A 20364-nucleotide genomic window follows, 5' to 3' on the forward strand; every position below is an offset into this window, starting at 1 on the left:
AAGCCAAAACCAAGCCCAATTTCTTGCATTTTTTCACGGGTTTGGCATGTCTGGTCTATTCCTCCCCATTAGGTTCCCCCACCATGCTGCATATGGTGGACTCCTCCACTGCAGAAGTAAAGAACTCCCAGGCCTTCTGTGCGCTGGCATATCCATGGAATTCATGATCTTTCAGAGGTTTTACAGTAGTTTATAGACTACACAAACACATACTGCACTAATAATTAAAGGTTGACTTATTATTGATGTGTTAATTAAAATCTTCCGGAATCCTCAGCAAATCTCTTGGAAAAAGTAAAAATTAGTGACATTCAATTTCACTGTCCCTATGTGTAGCCACCAGACAGGGTGTGCGCAGAGCCAGCATCCACATGGGGAATTTGGGGTTTATCTAATTTCTTATAACTACTCCTACCAGCATTTTTCAAAGAGTAAAACAGTCTCAGGAGATGAAGAGAGGATGTCCTGGCTGTTTATCCCCAACGTGATAACTAAAACAGTGCAAAGGAATTATCTTATCTTCCTATCAGGATTCAGATCCAAAGCATTGCTTTCCAAAAAGCCAAGTGGCTGGGCCAAGAAGAGAGTAACTGGGAACATAGTTGAGCCCCCTGGAAATTTTCCCAAACATGATTTTATGTTTGTTCATCCACTGAAGTTAAGGGTCTCTCTTCAAAGAGTGGGAAATGTATATCTTCCTCCTCTTCAGAGCTCCGTGGGAAATCTGCACCACTGTGGGAAACAGAGACAAGCCATGGTCCCTCCCTTCTACTCGGAGGGAGCTCTGAGTGCCTCCGCTGATGGCAACTGCAGCTGTATGGCAAAGAGAGGAAAGGGGTCTCTCCAACAGGAAGCCATTTGGAGCTTTATAGGTCAAAAACAAGATGTTAAACTCCACCTGGAAACCAGTAGGTACCCAGCAGAAATCCCAGAGCACTGGGATCCTGGTGAGACACACCACTTGCTTGGGAAGCTGCCACATTCTGCACCACCTCCAGGTGATTTAGGGCCAAGAAGAGGCTTACTGGGAACACAGTTTAGGCCACTGGATGTTTTTTCAAACATGATTTTAGGTTTGTTCATCCACTGAAGTTAAGGAGCAGAGATAATCCCCACAACATCTCGCTGCTTCGTCCCCACCCTACCAGCTCATGAATGACATGTTGGCTGAGAATTGTTCTTTCCCACCAATTTTAGCAAACTTACTAATAACCAATAAGGGGGGAGGATCGGGTCACAAATGATTTTCAAAAGTGTTAAATGATTATGAATAACAAACAATAGCACTCAACCCTTATATAGCACTTTTAACACCTAGATCTCTCAATGGGACTTTTGCTCTTAAATCATTTGGACTCCTTTGAAAATCCAGCCCAGGGCTGCCCAGAGGATTCAGGGGGCCTGCGGCAAAGCAATTTTGGGGGCCTCTTCCATAAAAAAAGTTGCAATACTATAGAATACTATATTCTTGTGGGGGCCCCTGTGAGGCCTGGGGCAAATTGCCCCACTTGCCCTCCCCTCTGGGCGGCCCTGATCCAACCTCTGCCTAGTGTCTTGGACTAGCAATGGAGCAATGGAGGAGGGGAACAGAGCCATAACGATCATGAGCAAGAAACAGGAAAAGCCATTATACACAGTAAAAAAAAAGGACCATCTCCCCCCCAGGCTCAAGACATGATCATATTATCTCAGCAACCAGGGCAGCAGAACAGATTTCACCACAGGAATTGTATAACTGTTCTTGAAGGAGGAAAGCACTTATTCCTTTCCGTGTTTTATGAAGTGAGAGCTGATATGATTTGCTGAAGTGGTGCAAATATACAACCAGTGTGGGTTTAGCCCTCATTGTTTTTTCAATTACTTTTTGAAGCAGTTCCCCAACACTGGCTTTTGAAGAGCTTGAAAGGGAAAGCCATAATAGGCTCTCTGTAACAACCCAAATGTTGACATGTTTGGTGCTTGTTTCATCAAGTGAACCTTGTAATCTCCTACAGGGTTGTCTAGGGTGCACTAAATTAGCTAGTTATTCTTGCACTTCTAGTTAGTGCCTTCTGCATAGCTTAATAAAAAGCCCTTCAGGAAAAATATAAAAATACACAGAAAAGTCTTTCTTCCACTCACTGCATAAAAAGTGCATGCAAACCCAACAGGCCTAGAAATGTCCAAATTCTAAAACGTAAGCATCAAAGAGCAAAGGGTTAAACGAGACTTAGAATCATTTGGTGCAGTTATGAAGTCCTATAATTTAACTCCAGTGGTCATCCTGACAGCGCAGCCATGGAGCAAGACAGAACTGCAGGGAGAGCAGCTCACATGAGTCTCTTAAGACAATACATTACATACACTGGTAATTAGGGTCAATGACTCCTTTAAGGAAAAATGTTTACCAAATATATTGAGATAGGGCCAAAAGGGATGCAGATTAAAAACTGTGGGCTAGATTCTACCACCGTTGCTAACACCAAGTAGTATCTTAGTATATGTAATCCCAATGATTGCTACTTATGTAGTAAGGTACTACTCAGTGTGAGTAAGTATGGCAGAGTCTGGCCCTATATATTGTTATAAAACAAATTAATTTACCTGTATTACCAGGACCACCTAAACTTATTAAACTTGAAAGATTTTTTTTTTAAATCAGGTTTGCTTTTCACCATTAATCCTGTTTGTTTACTTTTCTCTCTACCTGGGCACTGCAACTGTCATGTTCACTTTCTGGTTCTCATGCACTTGCATGTTGCTGAAATCGCTGAGTTACAAACACGGCAGGGGAATGTTTTGATCTAAAGCACCATCATTTTTCATTGCACTTTTTCTTTTATTTCCAGAAAATATTTCTTTTCATATAAGGACTTGGAAAACTTAAAACACACAGCTTAAATCTGAGGCCCAAGCTACCTGCTAGGATCCCTCAGAAGAAAGTCTGAGCTTGATTGCTAGAAAGGGGGATATTGAATGCTATGCATCTGAATAATGAATTACGTATCTTTGCTGTTGAGGCAGGAACATACTAGGCATTGCTAGCTCCAGCCTAAGATTCTTTGACTGGCTTCCAGCTGTAAACATTCAACAGGAAGAGGTTAATTTTTTGATTCAGTTAATATAAATACCAAAAGGTTCCTTACTGCAATGTCCCACGATACTGTAGCATACATTCTGCAATTAGAAGCATATTTCTGTGATTTTGAGGTATATTTTGCCAAACCAACAAAATGCATCAAACTCCAACATTTATGCCAAAAATACCCACTGTGTAATTCATGCCAAATCAACAAAAGTCGTCTTTTGTCCTTCCCAAACCACATTAAAGAACAATCTGTTAAGAAGTCCAAATGTTAAAGTTCAAAAAAAGGCCTCTATTATACACTGTGCAAGATAGGCATGAGATAACAAAACAGGCAAAGTCTAGCAGGGGTGTTGTGCAAAGATCTGGTAGGTTAGCATCTTTTCCCATGCCAGGAATGGTTGCTCTCTAGCTCTATTTATTGCCCCCGTTTTTCCCTTCCTTTCTCTCTCTTTTTTCCTAAACCTCCCTTAGCATCTGGAATGTGTAGGCAGCAATCCATGTGTTTGCAGTAAACTTTGAAAGCACAGCCAATGAGTACCACATGGGCAGGTATTCTGGAAAGCTAACCTGGCTTTACGGAATTGCTTGAGCAGTAATGCAAGATGTACAGAAACTATTGGACACAGCTGAAATATGGGGAATGGGGTGGAGGAAGAGGGAGAGCATTTTGATGGTAATTAAGCCTTTCCTTTTTCCCCGACTTGAAGAAGAATTTTAATTAGAAGTTCAAGCATTTGGTTTTAATTCAGCCCAATGCACAAATGGTTTATTTCCACACAGCATATTTTCATAGTCTCTGAAACAGCCAACAACTAGGAAGCCATTATAGCCAGTGATTACAGCTTTTATATGAAGTTATTATACTTTTGGAAATATTGGGAGAATGGATTCGCTTACAATTCTCTCTACACATTAGGGTGGATCCAAGTGAAATTAATTATGCAGACTTGGCATAGTTAATTAACAACTACTAAAAAATAATAACAATACAGAGAGCAAGCAAGAGAGAGAAATCCAGTAGGCTTTACAGAGTCAGCATAGATATTAAAAATGGCATTTTGCTTGAGAGCACAGCTTTGACTAGCATTTACTTTAGAACATCTGCTAAGTCTTTTAACTAACTGATCATGTCTGAATATTGTCTGGATGAATGTTAGTCAATAAAGTTCAATCTGGCATCAGCCGAGACCAAATGATTCATTGCCATAGTAACCACTAATGCAAAGGTTCCTTTAAATAAGGATTTATTATTTATAGGCACATCAGCTGAGCTCCAATGCCAGAGGCTCTCTTCTTTTTAAAAGAGAAACCCTATTTGTTGCATGCCTTCCTTTCCACTGCGTACGGCCTGTGCTGAAAGTCACTCACCAAGAGCCGGATTCAAAGCCCACTAAAGCTTCTATTGCCTTGAACAACAGGCTTTGAATCAGGCCTCCCCACTTTATGCAGCAATCAGAACAATTTTATGCCAGGCGTTACCAACGCAGAGGATAAGGACTCTGTGAAACAAATGACAACTTTTGGGATCTGAGTGTAGTGCCTATTAAAAATGTATAACTTGAAGAGTTCCGTCAGCAAACTCGGATGTTGAGTTTGCAGGTGGAACTAGGCCAATCGGGGCCAGAGAAGCCACATGTGAGAATTTTTTTCTGTAATTGCATGGGGGGGGGCAGTTGTTTGTGAAACTCCATGAGAAGCAGCAGCAAGAGCAGCAAATTCAGCAGCAGCTCATGTATAGGGACTGATCAAAAAGCCTGTTGGAATCAATGGGAGTGTTTCCCTTTACTTCAATAGGCTTTCGATCAGGCCCTTAGAGTGAGTTTATTTACTCTGCTAAGGTGACCAGACGTCTCGGCGGGACTGTCTCAATATTTAGTTGGTTGTCCCACATCCCGACCGATGTACGTTCAGGACGCCATTTGTCCCGATATTTTGGTTCTGGGCTGGAGGAGTACACTGGTGAGTGCTCACCTGGGATCCCAGCCATGCTTATTTGGGGTGGCTCCCAGGAAATGGCAGGCAGCAGGACCCTGCGGCCCCTAGGCACAGGGGCGGCCGGGGGGTCTCTGCGTGCTGCACCTACCACAAGCGCTGGCTCCATTGTGGCCAAAGGGAGCTGCGGGTGCGGACAGGGTGCAGACCCCCCCTGGCTGTCCCTGACCCTGGGGCGCTGCGTGCTACTCATGCCCCCAAGTAAGTCCCACCCCCACAGCTTCCAGCCAATGGCACCTGGAGCCAGTGCTTGTGGCCGGCGCGGCATGTGGAGTGCAGACGCTGCTGGCCACTGCTGACCTTAGGAGCCAGAGGAACCTGCCAGGTGCTTCCCAGTGGGTGGGAACCATCCCCCAGGTAAGCGATGGGGCTGTGGCTGGGGCCCTGTGCCCATGGCTGGGCAGTTGGCGGGAGCCGGGGCTGTGTGCTTGTGGTGGGGCCGGGGCCATGCACCTCGCAATCCATGGCTTGCAGCAGGGCTGGAGTGGGGGTCCTGTACCCCCGACCCACAGCGGGGATGCAGCCCAAGCCGGGGACCTGTGCCCCCAACCTGTGGTGGGGCTGCATCCAGAGCTTCCTGAGGCTTTGTATTCCCCTGCCCCCATGGCTCCAGTGGGGTGGGGTTGGGGGGAGCCTGTGGCTGCCTCCCCCACCATGTGTCCCGATATTTTATTTTTGTTGTCTGGTCACCCTATACACTGCTCCAGTGCAGGAGTGAGAGTTGACCTTCCAAAACACTAGTCAACAATGCTTCTCATTGACACAACCTCTATAGGGGGCCAAGGAGCTTCAAAGGCGCCTGAGCAGACTGGGATCTGGTTTGGGAGTGAATGCCAAGGCAGTCTCTGGACTTTCCCTACAGTATATGCATTGCAACTAGACCTCTATGGCCAACAGCTCCAAGGGATTTTCCCCCCTACAAGATAATGAATTGTTACAGTGAATATTGATCTGCCTTATTTTTTAAGTGTTTTCCTGAAATCACGAAGATGGAAACAGAGTCTGCGTACATGGAAAAATGCGATCAAACAGAGTGGGGCTCGGTGGCGGAGCAGCAGAATTTTTCCTTTTTAATAGTTTCTAGTACTTTCCGCTTAATCACCTGTTGCCGGTCACTGCTGGAGACAGGACACCAGAAGGGATGGTCCAGGGCTCAGATCCAGTCGGGCAATGCCTATGTTTCTAGACTTATGGCTGGTGCATGGGGGTGATGTGGTGGAAATTATTAGCCGGGTTCGTTGGTTGGTAGGACAGTCTGTGTTTTGAAAAATATTGTCTAAAAAAAGCACCAACAACCTTGGTTTTCTTTTGTAAAGAGGTTTAAATGTTAAAATGGATACCCAGTCTGCTGCGGGATGTTGTGGGAGAAGTCAGCTGTTCAGATGACGTGCCCACTGTTTCCCATTCTCCATAGACAGCTGTTTGTAAGGGACAAAGGGAAATGGGCATTGTGGTGCTAGAACTGATAAAGAGATCGGAGGCACAGGAGCTTCCCTGGGAAGGCACAGTTTAGCTAAATACAATTATACTTCCTCAGGGCTGGGTCAGGCATATTAGTCAAAGCGTCAGGTTCTGCAGCTCTGTCGTGCACACGGTCTTGGCTCACTCAGGTGTTCAATGAGTGCTCTGGGATGGCTTGCATGAGGACTAGATGTCTGAATTATTGTTGCAGGACTGGGCTACTGCTACCTAGTTAATGGAGAACATAAAGCCACTTCCTTCCTAAACACAATTTCTCTCTGCTGAATTTGACTGTCTGCAGATTCTAAAGTGAGCCGGGTAGATTGGATGTACTGCACTTGGCAGATTAGGTAGGAAAGTGATCCAGTGGTATGTACTAAAACCTCTGCACACGTTGGATTGTACTGAAAATCAGTCCAGGAGTGGGGATAAAGGCCATATCACTCACTTCGCAGACTGGCTAACACAAGAGAGCCAAAAATTTCCCCTGAGCCATTCATAAGGCAGTAGGGCTCCTAATGAGAAAACACTTTCTCCATCGTACTGGTGCGATCGTCATCAAGCAACATTGTGAACCAAATGCCAGTTTGTAGCTGGAGCACATATTTGGGCACTGACCGTGCTACGTTGCTGGCTTAGTCCACGAGTGACCTTTTTTGTTACCTCTAATAGTATTTAGCCTGGCAAAGCTTCCCTGGACAAGCAGCAATAGTAGCAGCCATGTGATTACTCAGTTAGAGTTGTAGCATGTGCTGCTGGTTTAGGCTCTTGGGTTTTGTTGCTTTTGTTCTTAAATGTGCAATCCTGACTTTATCCCCAGACAAGGCTTCTCCTTTCTCTAGCTATCCCACTGTCAAAACAACTCCGCTAGGGAGATAAGAGAGCCAAGACTCTGAAGAGGCTCCTTCCTGCCCACAGCTCACTATCTCGCCAAGACGTTCGTCAGAAGCCTCTAGGAAGGGCAACAGACACATGGAAGCGCGGAGCTGGCATCCTCCGTAAACCTCCAGTCACGTCGCAATGGAATATTTGGAACGGCTCGTGAACCCCAGATAAAAGCCAAGTGATCAGTGTCTAGAAGAGCGTCTGTTTTATGTCAGCAGATATTTCCCACTGGGATGACATTCATTCACGAAAGGACAAATATTTCTGTATGTTTTACCCCAGTTTTCTTTCTCCCTCCTCAAAGCCACTTGCTTCGGAATTAAATTAGACTGAGGCTTTGGAGTGTGCCCAGCTCCACCCCAAGTAGAAACACAAGAGAAAATACGGCTATAAAGGGATGTGATTCATTTTGTAGGTTTCCCTTTCCAATGATTAAAATCTCTCTTTGAGCAAAGCATCCTCAGACAAGAGCTGGCAGCTGGTACCAATTTGGTTGCTTTCCAGAGGGGGGCAATTCAAGATCTCCCATTGCACCTCTGGGTCCCTGGGTTCAGCTGGGATTACTCACTTACTCAAGTTATCCATGTGCTTAAGCACCTTGCTGAATCATGGCCTGATTGCATCCTCCAATGGCAAACCAAACAGCCAGGAGAGTAGGGTGAGCTCCTCATGAAGTTGTACTAATTTACCCCCCTTTATTTGATTAATGAATCATTGGTAAACAGACTAGGATTTCTACAGTCCGATTCATTATACAGAAATGCTCACCAGGTCACCTATATGAAGAGCTTCCTAACGGTGGGCTGTTCATAAACTGTTGGCTTTGACAACTAATCAGTTATTCATGACTGCTGGTGCATGACTGGCCACCTACATCACATGGCGGTTTTTCTATTCCCTGACTACCTGAAGTTTTTAAAGAGTGAATCTCACCCTTTTTGTACAAATGTCCATGCTCAAGCCAGTGAAACTAGGAGATCTGGAAACTTTCACAAATGCACAGAGCTCATCCTGGCAAGTGATGCACAGTATGATCCCACAACCCAGACTGACTACAACGTTTTCATTGGCAGTTCGGTGGTTTGCTATTTGTCTGATGCTAGGTGCAAAGCCCCCTTTTAGACTCACACCAAACTGGTGGCAAAAGCAACATTGTGGCTAGATGCTGCAATGGAGGAGTCCTGTACCCCCTCAACCCCGCAGGATGTCTTCTTACTGAGGAAAAAGGGAGTGACTTTCCACCTTTCCTCCCACGGTTTCTTGCTGCTGAAACGTGTCTTTGACCCCCAAACTGTCTGGCTGCTGGACGGAATCAAGTCCCCATCACTACTCCAAAGTCTAACTTAAAATGGTTAATGAAAACTTAACTTCCCCCTGGGGGTTGCCAAGGTTTGGGAGGAGTGTCATCCCAGATTTGTGTCGCCACAGGCTTTACAAAGTCATTGCATCAGGCAGAATTCTCATTGCGCAGCTTATGCACGGCATGAGCAAAAACTGACGTAGGCCTTCAGGGATAGGCCCATTAATTGCTTGACCTTTAGGTACTCTATGGGTTGTACACAGCTACCCAGGTTTATGGCATCGTCAGCACTCCTGACTTGCAGCATTGCACTTCTCAAACTCTTATACCAGTCCAGGGCCTGACTTGCCTTTCGGTGCTAGACGGGAGTCTTATCTCGTTGGTCTCAGGCTCATTAGGGTAGATACAATGAGATACAGCTGCTGATTACTATGTATGACTTCCTTTAGTCAGGAAGTCAGGGTCAGATGTCAGGCTGACAGCAGATGACTGATGCTGGTGGGGAGTGCTAAATCTTTAGAGTGGATCATTATAAACTTACCACCAGCAACAACACTACCCTGTATCAGACAAGCCATGACCATGTTTCTCACTGTCCCTTAGATAGTCAGATTATCAGTGAAGACTGATGACTAGCGTCTTAGTTACTGTGTTGCTCGATCCATATCAGAGCAGACCCGTAGTAGCAATGCTGTGAAATGTTAAAAAAAGGCTGGTGGAGACAGGGCTGCAATACCCAGCTTTTGGCCCCACAAGTCCTCTGTCCTTCCCTGCATCTTCCCTTCATTTCTTCTGTGCCATCAATAGGCATTTTCATAAGATGGGGCGGAATGCTTTCTGTGACCTCTCCACCAGTCACCCTGCTGTTTGGTGGCAAATCTGTTACATCTTGCCTATAGGTACGTCTACATGGCACTTAAACCCTTGCAGCTGGCCGGTGTCAGCTCACAGGGCTCGGTCTGTGGGGCTGTAAAATTGTGGTGTAGATGTTCAGGCTCGGACTGTAGCTGGGGCTCTGAGACCCTCCCTCCTCACAGGGCCCCAGAGCTTGGGCTCCAGCCTGAACCTGAAGGTCTACATCACAATTTTACAGCCCCACAGCCCCCGCAGGCCCAAGTCAGCTGACACAGGCCAAGCACAGGTGTTTAACTGCAAAGTAAGACATACCCATTGTTTTCACTGTAGTCAAGCGCAGGTGTGGTTTTGTGCTTTGGTTCAGGAGGGCCTCAGTTTCATAACTTCTGCTGCTGACCACATCATCTGCAAACTGTAGGTGTGAGCTTGTTTAATATGATTATTAAGTCAAGATTTTGAAATAAGAAAGAATAGAATTGCCTGCTGGCATGATAGATTCTTTCAGGAACCAGCTATGTTGTGGGTTTATTACAACAAAAGAAGGAAATCTATCAAAGGATAAACTCCAGGTGCCATCGTGTGATCTGTTTTATAGGTATTCCTGCTAAATGGCTTGACACAGAAAACAGTCATTGAACAGGTCTTTCCTTTTCTCAGGTGTGGATCTCTTTTAGTTTCCTGTTTGAGACACTGGACGTTTATACTTTTAATAACTCTGTACATTTAAGGGGAATTTTCTGTATTTCTGCCTAGGTTTAGCTTTGGAGCAAGGCTTTTCTCTTTAATTGAGATCTGCAATTAAATCTAGACACCCACAATTGGCCCAGGCCAGGCCGCTTGGGCTCGTGGGGCTTGGGCTGCCCACGCTTGGGCTGCCCACGCTTGGGCTGCCCAAGACAGGAAAAATATTTTTCTATCTTACTGAAAATACTTTCCTGAAAATACTTTTCAGGAAAAGTATTATTTTTCCTGTCGTGCTGGTAAACTAACTGTTACTCATTATTAGTTGTATGTTAGCAGCTAGAGGCCTCAAAGGAAATCACGGTTCCTTTGTGCTGGCATGTACTCAAAGTAAGAGGCAGTCCCTGCCCCAAAGAGCTAACAGTCTACATAGACAAGCAGAAAAAGAGCAGGAAAAAAGGAAGGATCGTTATTCCCATCACACAGGTGGGGAACTGAGACACAGAGAGACTAAGGATATGTCTACACTACAAGTGCTACAGCGGACTGTAGCGTGGACACTTGCTATGGTGATAGAAGGGAGTTTTCCGTCATGGTAAGTCCATTCCCTCAAAAGGCGAAAGCTAAGTCAATAGAAGAATTCTTCCATCAACCGCACTATGTCTACAGTGAGGGTCCACTTAACTCTGTTTCCCAGAGCTCAAAATTTTTCACAGCCCTAAGTGATGTAGGCTTTCCCTACACAAGCGGCGTCCCAGGTTTGGGAAACACTGATCTGCAGTAAATGATAGGGAAGGGATGGAGCAGCAGAGAATTGTATCCAATGCCAGTCCAGGAATCAGCTGGCTGTGTCATCTGTGGAACTAGCTGAGGGTACGTCTACACAGTAAAGAAAAACCCATGGCTGGTCCACGCCAGCTGACTCAGGCTCACAGGGCTCAGGCTGCAGGGCTGTTTCATTGCTGTGTAGACTTCCGGGCTTGGGCTGGAGCCTGAGTTTTGGGTCCCTCCTACCTCACTCGCAGGGTCCTAGAGCCTGGGTTACAACCCAAGCCTGTACATCTACACAGCAATGAAGCAGCCCTGCAGCCCAAGCCCCACGAGCCCAAGCGGCCTGGCCTGGGCCAGTTGTGGGTGTCTAGTTGCTGTGTAGCTAGACCCTGAGAAGCGAGGCCCTCACACTGAACTTGGTGCCACTTCTCTGTTGGGAAGTAAGATGATAACTTTTGAGCTCCAAGGCCAATCAATTCCAAAACCTGAGGAAATGTTCCAGGCATCACCGGGCTGACCCCTATGGATTCTGGTGAAAACTGGAAAACCAGAAGGGGAAATGGAGGACACGCAAAGTTCTTAGCATCTGGTTGGCAGACCAGATAGGTCTATAGTTGTCCATAGCTTAAAGAACTGGTTGATGGCAACTGTTAATACCTTGCCCCATAAGAGTATCCCCCATCTCAGCTCTGCCCACCCTCCCAAGAGAGTTTAACATGCTGACGCCCTGAATGATCGATCTCACAGACAGAAAGAAATACTAACGGGAAGGACAGGAGGGAATGGGGGCCACCACACAGAGCTCCTGGCACGGGGGAGAGAATGGGGCTCACAGATCCCACGGCATCAAGAGAAATGGGGGCACACACAAACCCTCTGCTGTGTGGAGATGAGGGAAGTGGAGAGCAGGGAGGATGGGAAGCACATAGCGCTCCTGGCATGGGGAAAGAAGGGTGATAATGGTATGGGGGAGGGAGACATGGGGCACACACAGAGCCTCTGGCATGAAGGGCATGTGTGTGCGGGGGAGACAGGTTGCAGGAGTCCCTGGAATAGAGAGGGATGGGATGATGGCACACAGCTAGCTGGCAGGGGACAACGGAGGGATGAGAAAAGCACCTGATACAGGCAACAAGCTCAGCTTAGAGAAGCTGCAAAGCATGCGACCCTCTAGTTACCTGCCATCCACTTCCATTCTTGGGGTGCCCAGCAATCCCCGTTCATCCTCTTAGGTGTTCACCGTAAGAGTATACCTGCTTTAAAACAGCTTGAAAACAGGGGACAGATTCTTTCCCAATTTGTACCCCCTCACCCCACCCCGCATCATTCCCAAGTCAAGCAACTGTCCCCAGCTGGAGACGCCCAGCACGTGGGGCATGACAGGGAGTCTGGAGGCTGCTCCAAAGGAAGCTCTGAGCTGGCCTAGGAAACAAGGAGCTACAGCAGCCTCCTAGCAGCCCCACTGCGCTCAGTGGAAAATGGGAGCAGAAGGCCTGTGTCTTAAACACAATTCTTTTGACTCTAGTAAAAACAGAAAAATCCAGTCCCCCGCATAGAGACCGACGGGAGGTTTCAGAAACAGAGCTGGTGCCCGCATGGCTGCATACGGTGCAGTGCTGCCAACTCTTGTGATTTCATCACCAGTCTCACAATAGCTGACAATAGTTTGTCTTATAGCCCCAGCTCCTGCAGGCATTTGTTTCCATTTCTTAACGAATGCCCTATGGCAGGGGTCGGCAACCTTTCAGAAGTGGTGTGCCGAGTCTTCATTTATTCACTCTGATTTAAGGTTTTGCATGTCAGTAATACATTTTAACGTTTTTAGAGGGTGTCGTTCTATAAGTCTATAACACATAACTAAACTATTGTTGTATGTAAAGTAAATAAGTCTTTTAAAATATTTAAGAAGCTTCATTTAAAATTAAATTAAAATGCAGAGCCCCCTGGATCAGTGGCCAGGACCCGGGCAGTGTGAGTGCCGCTGAAAATCAGTTTGCATGCCACCTTTGGCATGCGTGCCATAGGTTGCCTCCCCCTGCCCTACGGTGATAGGGAGACAAGCTGGGGGAGGAAGTGATAGACTCAGTTAGCCCAATCTATTCAGTTTAACAAAGAGAAGATGACAGGGTGACTCAGTCTATAAGCCTCGACATGCGGAACCACTATTTGATAAAGGGGCTCTCTGATCCAGAAGAGAAAGGTATAACATGAACTGGAAGTTGAGGCTAGACCAATTCAGATTGGAAGTGCGGCTATGTTGTTGACAGTGGTGGAACAATTTACCGAGGGTTGTGGTAGATTCTCCACCACTGACCATTTTTAAATCCAGATGGGATGTTTTACTAAAAGAGCTGCTGCAGTTCAAATAGGAGCTATTTGGGGGAAGTTCACAGTGGTCCCTTCTGACTTTGGAATCTATGAAAAGCAACTCTCTGACCCTCACGGTTGCAGGGAGAAGTTTGAAAACACGACCCAAGTGCATGATAAAGACTTAAAAAGCAGAAGGCAAATTAAAAAACCTCAACTGTATTTTTTTTTTAAAATCTTGGGATTTTGACTCCAATCTCCTGGTTTTGGGGAGGAGGGGGGTTCACTCATGATTTTTAAAGACATAGGGTTGGCAATACTGATTCAAATCCAGAGAGTGCAGTGGTTCCTTGCTGTAGAAGGTCCAGCTCCGGTACAGTTTGGGTCAGAACAGTCCTGCAGACTTTTCTCTGACTCCTGTTTGATGCTATCCATAGAGTTCAGTCACGCTTTCCCTTGGTCCTTTTCTTTTCTAAACATGTGTGCTTTGAAAGGGAAAAGCTTGTTGCCAGTATGTCTGACTCCTTCACCCTGACAACATCCGACCATCCATGTTATCAGGCCTTGCTGCGACCTATCAACAGACATCGTTAAACATGCGCCTGTTTATCTGAGGGAAGCTGTATTAATTGAACTGTGGGACAAAGAATTGGCCGGCACCAGGCAAATCTCTCACTGGCATGGGAAAGGGACAGTAGGCCTAAGTTTAACAATGGGCTGCAGCAAAAGAAAGTCACTTAGTACGAGGCTATTCACACACGCACACTTTTACCTCAATGTTTTCTTTGACTATTTTTAATAAGACAATGGTCACAACTCTGCCTGCTCTATTATTCCTTTAAACAGGGCTTAAATCCTTATAGCCTGAGGCCCCCATATTCCCCCCCATTCTCCATGGGAGGTGCCAGAGCTCAGGGCTTCAGTCCCATGGGGGGAGGAGGGGTAGTGCCAGGTCTTCAGCCCCATGGGACTGCCAGGGCTTGGGGCTTTAGCAGGGGAAGTGGGGGGTCTCAGAGCTCCGTTCCAGACAGCTCCAGCTGAATTTAAGCCCTGCCTATAAAAGACAACTTGCAGACGGGAGGGACCCTTATTGTTCTCCCAGTAATGCTGAAAGGTGCCTGCTGAGCTCAGGGTCCTGCTGTGCCAGACACGCAGTCAGTGAGTCCCTGCCCTAAGGAGCGTGCAGTCTAAAATAGACAAGGGAACCACAGGCACGGAGAGATGAAGTGACTTGTCCAAGGTCACGTAGCAGGTGACTGGCTGAGTAGGGAACAGAGCACAGGTCTCTGGAGCCGTAGTTCAGCCACAGAACTACGCTGCCTCTCTGGTTATGTCATATGGTTTTACGGATCCACATCACATCTGTGATTTTCTCTCTACCATGTACAGCCCATAAAAAGCAAAAATACTTGGGATCCCCATGAAGATGGGCCAGCTTATCTAATAGTAACTTATCTTTACTGCACCTCGCTAGCAGAAGATGTTTACTTGGGGATGAGCAAACCAATCCAGATAATAACAACAGTGCCCTCGCCTCATCTCATGAGCCCCACTCCAACCCCAGCACTAGGTGCTCTGTGTGTCTCCCCAGTTCCCTCTCCCCACACCTTCGTTCCTCCATCTCTCCCCTATTGCAGGGCCTCTGTGTGTCCCCTCCTTCTCCTCTATGCCCCCCCATTTCTCTTCTTCACTTCACTTCACTTTCTGTTTGAAGGTCCAATCTGCTCTAAGGCCAGCTGCTAGGTCCTGAAATGCCTAGTGGTGAGGAGCATTGTTAACATCCTCATCTTACACACCGGGAATTGGGAGACAAAGAACAGATCTGGGCCTTGCCCAGGGCCCTGCAGGAAATGTGTAGCAGAGCCAAGATAGCATGGAGGTTCTGATTCCCAGTCCCCTGCTTTACCTACGAGATCATCTGCCTCCTCTTAGAACAAGACTGAAATAAGGACGGGCCTCATTCCTCCAATCAACCCCCACAACTTTTGGTGAATTTTTCACGCTAGGTCCAAACTGTGGTTAAAGCCCAGCTCCACTACCGTGTTAGGAGACGTGCCAGCTGCTCTCACGGTACCACACGAAGGAGCAATGTGCTGGTTGCTTCTGTCACGCTGCCTATGGATTTGCCTATGGATGGGGGGAGGGGACAGAACAGATTAGATCACCACCAGCAGCAGGCAAATATAGATAAGGTCCCTGACCTGGTGACATGGACTTAGCCCAGGAGGTCTCCAGTGCCAGATAATTCTGCCAGGCCCACAATGGAGCCTTCACTGTTTTTGATTTGTGGCTACAGGTGATCCCCATCTTCAGCTGAGAGCTCTGGGAAAGGACAGAGAAGGCCTTTATCAAACAAAGACTGTCATAGAGCGTTTGTGACTTCTCAAGACAAATAAGTCAGGCCCATGATTGATTTGAAATCTTTTCAAATCTAGTCCATGGACTTCACACTCCAAGAAGTTTAGCAAGTCCATTTCCATAGAGGAAGGACAGTTTTAAAAAAAAGCAGCTACAGGTAGGGTTGTCAAGTGCTCAGTTTTCGACCAGAATGCCCAGTTGAAATGGGACCCTGGCAGCTTCGGTCAGCACCACTGATCGGGCCATTAAAAGTCCGGTCGGCTGTGCATCAGGTCTAAGGCAGGCTAGTCTCTACCTGTCAGGGCTCCACGCTATGCTCTGGAAGCAGCCAGAAGGTCTGGCTCCTAGGCAGGGGGGCCACGGGGCTCCATGCACTGCTCCCGCCCGGAGCACTGCTCCGCACCCCCATTGACTGGGAACCGTGGCCAATGGGAGCTGGCAGGAGAGGGGGGACAGTGCCTGCAGGTGAGAGCAGCACATGGAGCCTCCTGGGTCCCCGCCTAGGAGCTGGACCTGCTGGCCACTTCTGGGGTGCAGCGCGGATCCAGGACAGGCAGGAACTGCCTGCCTGCCTTAGCTCTCCTGTGCCACTGACTCGCACCCCAACCTCGAGCCTCAACCTCCTGCCCCAGCCCTGAGCCCCCCCAAACCTGGAGCCCCCTCCTGCACCCCAAACCCCTCATCCCTGGCCCCAGCTCAGAGCCCGCACTCCCAGCCCAGAGCTCATACCTCCTCTTGCACACCAACTCCCTGCCTGAACCTGCAGCCTCCTCTCGCACTCTGAACCCCTCGGCCCCATCCCCCAAACCTGGAGCCCCCTCCTGCACCCCAAACCCCTCATCCCTGGCCCCAGCTCAGAGCCCGCACTCCCAGCCCAGAGCTCATACCTCCTCTTGCACCCCAACTCCCTGCCTGAACCTGCAGCCTCCTCTCGCACTCTGAATCCCTCGGCCCCATCCCCCAGCCTGGAGCCCCCTCCTGCGCCCCAACCCCCTCATCCCCAGACCCACATTAGAGCCCACCCCCAGATGGAGCCCTTACCTCCTCCCACACCCCAACTCCCTGCCACAGCCTAGAGTCCCCTCCTGTACCCTGAACCCCTCATTTCTGGCCTCACCCCAGAGCCTGCATCCCCAGTTAGAGACTTCACCCCCTCCCACACCCCAACTCCCTGCTCCAGCCCAGTGAAAGTGAGTGAAGGCGGGGGAGAGCAAGCCACCATGGGAGAGGGAACTGTAGTGAGTGAGGGCAGGGCCTCAGGGAAGGGGTGGGGCCTTGGGAAGGGCAGGGCTAAGGTGTTCAGTTTTGTGCAATTAGAAAGTTGGCAACCATAACTATAGGGTCTAATTCTCATTTAAAATATAAGGCCTCTTTTCAGTGCCGCAACACTATATAGACACTTTAATCTAAAGGAGAAGCAGACCCGTAATGTATTATTTTGTTTCAGTAGGAGGACTTATAGTCTCATCAATTTAAAATAAAGTTTTCAAATAGAAGATGTCTTAATTTTAACCTATATATTATGCCAGGGACAGAATTATATGCCCAACCTTTTTCCTTCCCCCTTGAAGCTCAGCACTTTGCAGAGTCAGACTCTACTGCGATACTTGCTATCTAGCTGTTTTCTGTGTTGAGCAGTTCAGGTGTGGGGCTGAAGGGCAGCGAGGGGTTGCGGGGTTCGACTAATACAACGAGACAGAAGCCTCTTTTATTTGATAAATATAAAGTAAAGACACCATATACAAAGAAAAATGAAACATGCCACAGAGGATTTTAAAGCTTCCAGAAATATTCCCTCAGTCCTTGCCAAAGTTAATATAGCCAGACTTTCCATGGAAAGCATCATTGTATATGAGGTGGAAGGAGGCCGCACCAATTGAAGTGCACAAATAGCGAGCCCCCCGTCCCCTCCTACAAACCCTCGGCCACTGGGTAACAAATAGCCTTTTTTGACGTTTCCACCCCTTGCCCCAAAGGTGACAACACTGGACAGAAATCACACCGGCTATACACTAGTAGCAAATTGAGCCCTGTATTTACAAGAAGCTCCCTTAAGAGAACTTTGAAGGTTCTTTACATAAAACCCTGACATCATGGGCTTATTCATTTTGGAGAGCTTTCTAAGCCCCTCTTTTCCCCCTCCCCAGAACAAAATGAATATAACAGCTACTGTAGTAAGTAGGTGGAAACTCGTGGTGGAGATGTAACTACAAACCTACCCATTACTACATGCTTCTTGTGAGAGCTGGAAAACAACCTCCTTTTCTAAGGTTGCTGCCTTCCAACTAATTATCCCCAAAGCTTTGACTTGTAAACACCTGACCTAATTCTTTCCATGAGCAGTGACACCTTCTAAAAACAAAAATTCTTCAAAAGTGTCTTTATGATGCATCACAGCATGCTACCTTATAAATGTGGCATTAGCCAACCCAGTTTTACTGTGCAATGGGAGTTAGCAAGAGACACTTAATTACAGAACATTCATTATTAGCGATGAGCAAAATAACATGGGTCTAAGTCTTCCAGTCCTTGGTTTTTCGCTGAGGCAAAATACTGCCATGGAAGTCAATGACAGTTTTGCCTGAATGTGAAGGAAGAACGGATCTCAGTACTTGCCCTAAGAATACTGTGCACTTATAGAATTCCTTTCATCTGAGGATCCCAATGTCCTCTATGTACATGTGTTAATTAAGCCATACAACACATTGAATGCTAAGGCAGATGAATGCTCAGTGCCTCTGAAGATGCAGCCAGACTAGGGAAAGAACCCAGGTCTCCTGATTCCTGCTCCCTTGCTTCGTCCTCTATTTTATGTTCCCACTCAAAACCAGAGTTGAGCTGTGCAAAGCCTGGCCATTTGCATTTTGGCTTTGTGTAATCAAACCCCAGCTGGGGTGGTTTGGCTAAGCAGGACCATATTAACTAAGAGGCGGAAGCCATTTTGGAGAGGCAGAGGCACAAACAGGTTGGGGAGCAGCAGAAGAAAAGGAAGCTAGGCAGGCACAGTAACCCTGGTGAGCAGCCAGGCAGATGCCAGTTATTTAGCAGCTGCTGCTCTGCCAACCTACCGAGGGAAGGTGCTACACTGGTGCTGGCCGTGCACAGTAGAGAAGTGGTGTCCTGACTGGAGGGAGGGAGTTCAGAGGCAGGCCTGGGGGAGGAGCTGCCGAAAAGAAAGAATCGCAGCACAATGGGAACTCCGTTAACCTTTGGTTCCTGAGCTGTTCCTGAGCACTCACTTCAAATGTGTGTCAAGACTAAAGAGTTAAGCTTAATACTGGGATACGGGGAGAGGGAGAAAAGCATGCTAGGTATGTCTACAGCATGACGTAAGCCCAGGCTCAGACTCACTGAGCTGAAACCCTCCTTCCTTCTCACACAAATCTCTCCCACCTAGGGTCCCAGGACCCTGTGGACCTGCAGAATTCAAGCCCCAGTCAAACCGGGACCTGGGTTCAAGTGCTATTGTTTTGCAGTGTCTGCACAGCCCCCCAACCCCGACTCAGGTCCTGGGAGTCCGCCAAAAGTATCCCTCAATCCTCTGTATCCCCCAAATCTCCAGAGAGATGAGGCAGCTGAGGTAATGTCTTTTATTGGATCAACTTCTGTTGGTGAGAGTGTCAACCTTTTGAGTCACACAGAGCTCTTCTTCAGGACACCGATTACAACTACACTGCACCCAAGATCTCCAGTCGCCCGAGGGAAATAGAAAATTTCCCGGAGTGGTGATCAGTGCAGCTTTAGGCTGAGTACAGGAAAACCAGGGACCAGAACTGCACCACAGGCAACTCGCCAACATCAGGCCCATTTTATGAGGCGTTTGACTGGGTGTTGGGCACTGCGCTGAGCACAGAGTCAATGGTGGTACAGGATGACATGGTCAGCTGGGATGGCATCCTGCTGGCCCCAGAATCCAGCATGGGGACTGATGGGAGGCAGGTGCCGAAGTGACTCTATGGTTGAAACCGGTCCCAGAGGAGGCTTTGAAGGAGAAGCAGCAGTAGCAGCACATCCTGGGGCTGTACTCTGGAGCTGTTTGATGCCTGCGCTGAGGAACAGACTATCACAGAGGCTGCAGCAGTCATGGAAGGGACAGAAGCTGCCCCTGGGCTTAGTAAGTTTCTGGAGCAGGGCCACAAGCACAGGCTGGTGGGACCACCGTGCAGACCTGGGATGACAAGCAGCAGGTCCAGAACTTTTTCATGAAGAAAGCTAAATCTCTGGAACTCTGTAAGCGGCTTGTCCCGACCCTCCAACGTAAAGACACATACATGAGGGTGACCATCCTGGTCCAGAAGCGGGTTGCTATAACCATCTGGAAGTGGGATACCCAGACTACTACAGGTCTGTTGCCAGTTAGTTTGGTGTTGAAAAGTCGACTGTGAGTAGAGTGGTGGAAGAGGTTCCTGAGGCAAACAGGAGTGTGGTTCATCCCAAAGTGGCGAGCATAAAAGATATTCCTGAAATCACTGCTGCACGGCTTGAGGACAGCACAGCAGCAAGCATTTAATGCACAGTTCCTAGAACAGGAATGGTGGCTACAGGAGGAGGACAGAGCTCAGCAGAAAGACTGTTCAAGTGACTGATATCACTAATGGTTGCATGAGTACCGACTTCTGCTGCATCACCCACACCATGGCTGGAGTCCTCTGTGCAGTACCCTGGGATGCAGTCCAGAAACAGCTTG

This window comes from Gopherus evgoodei, chromosome 10 (assembly GCF_007399415.2).
Source record: "Gopherus evgoodei ecotype Sinaloan lineage chromosome 10, rGopEvg1_v1.p, whole genome shotgun sequence".
Lineage (NCBI taxonomy): Eukaryota > Metazoa > Chordata > Testudines > Testudinidae > Gopherus > Gopherus evgoodei.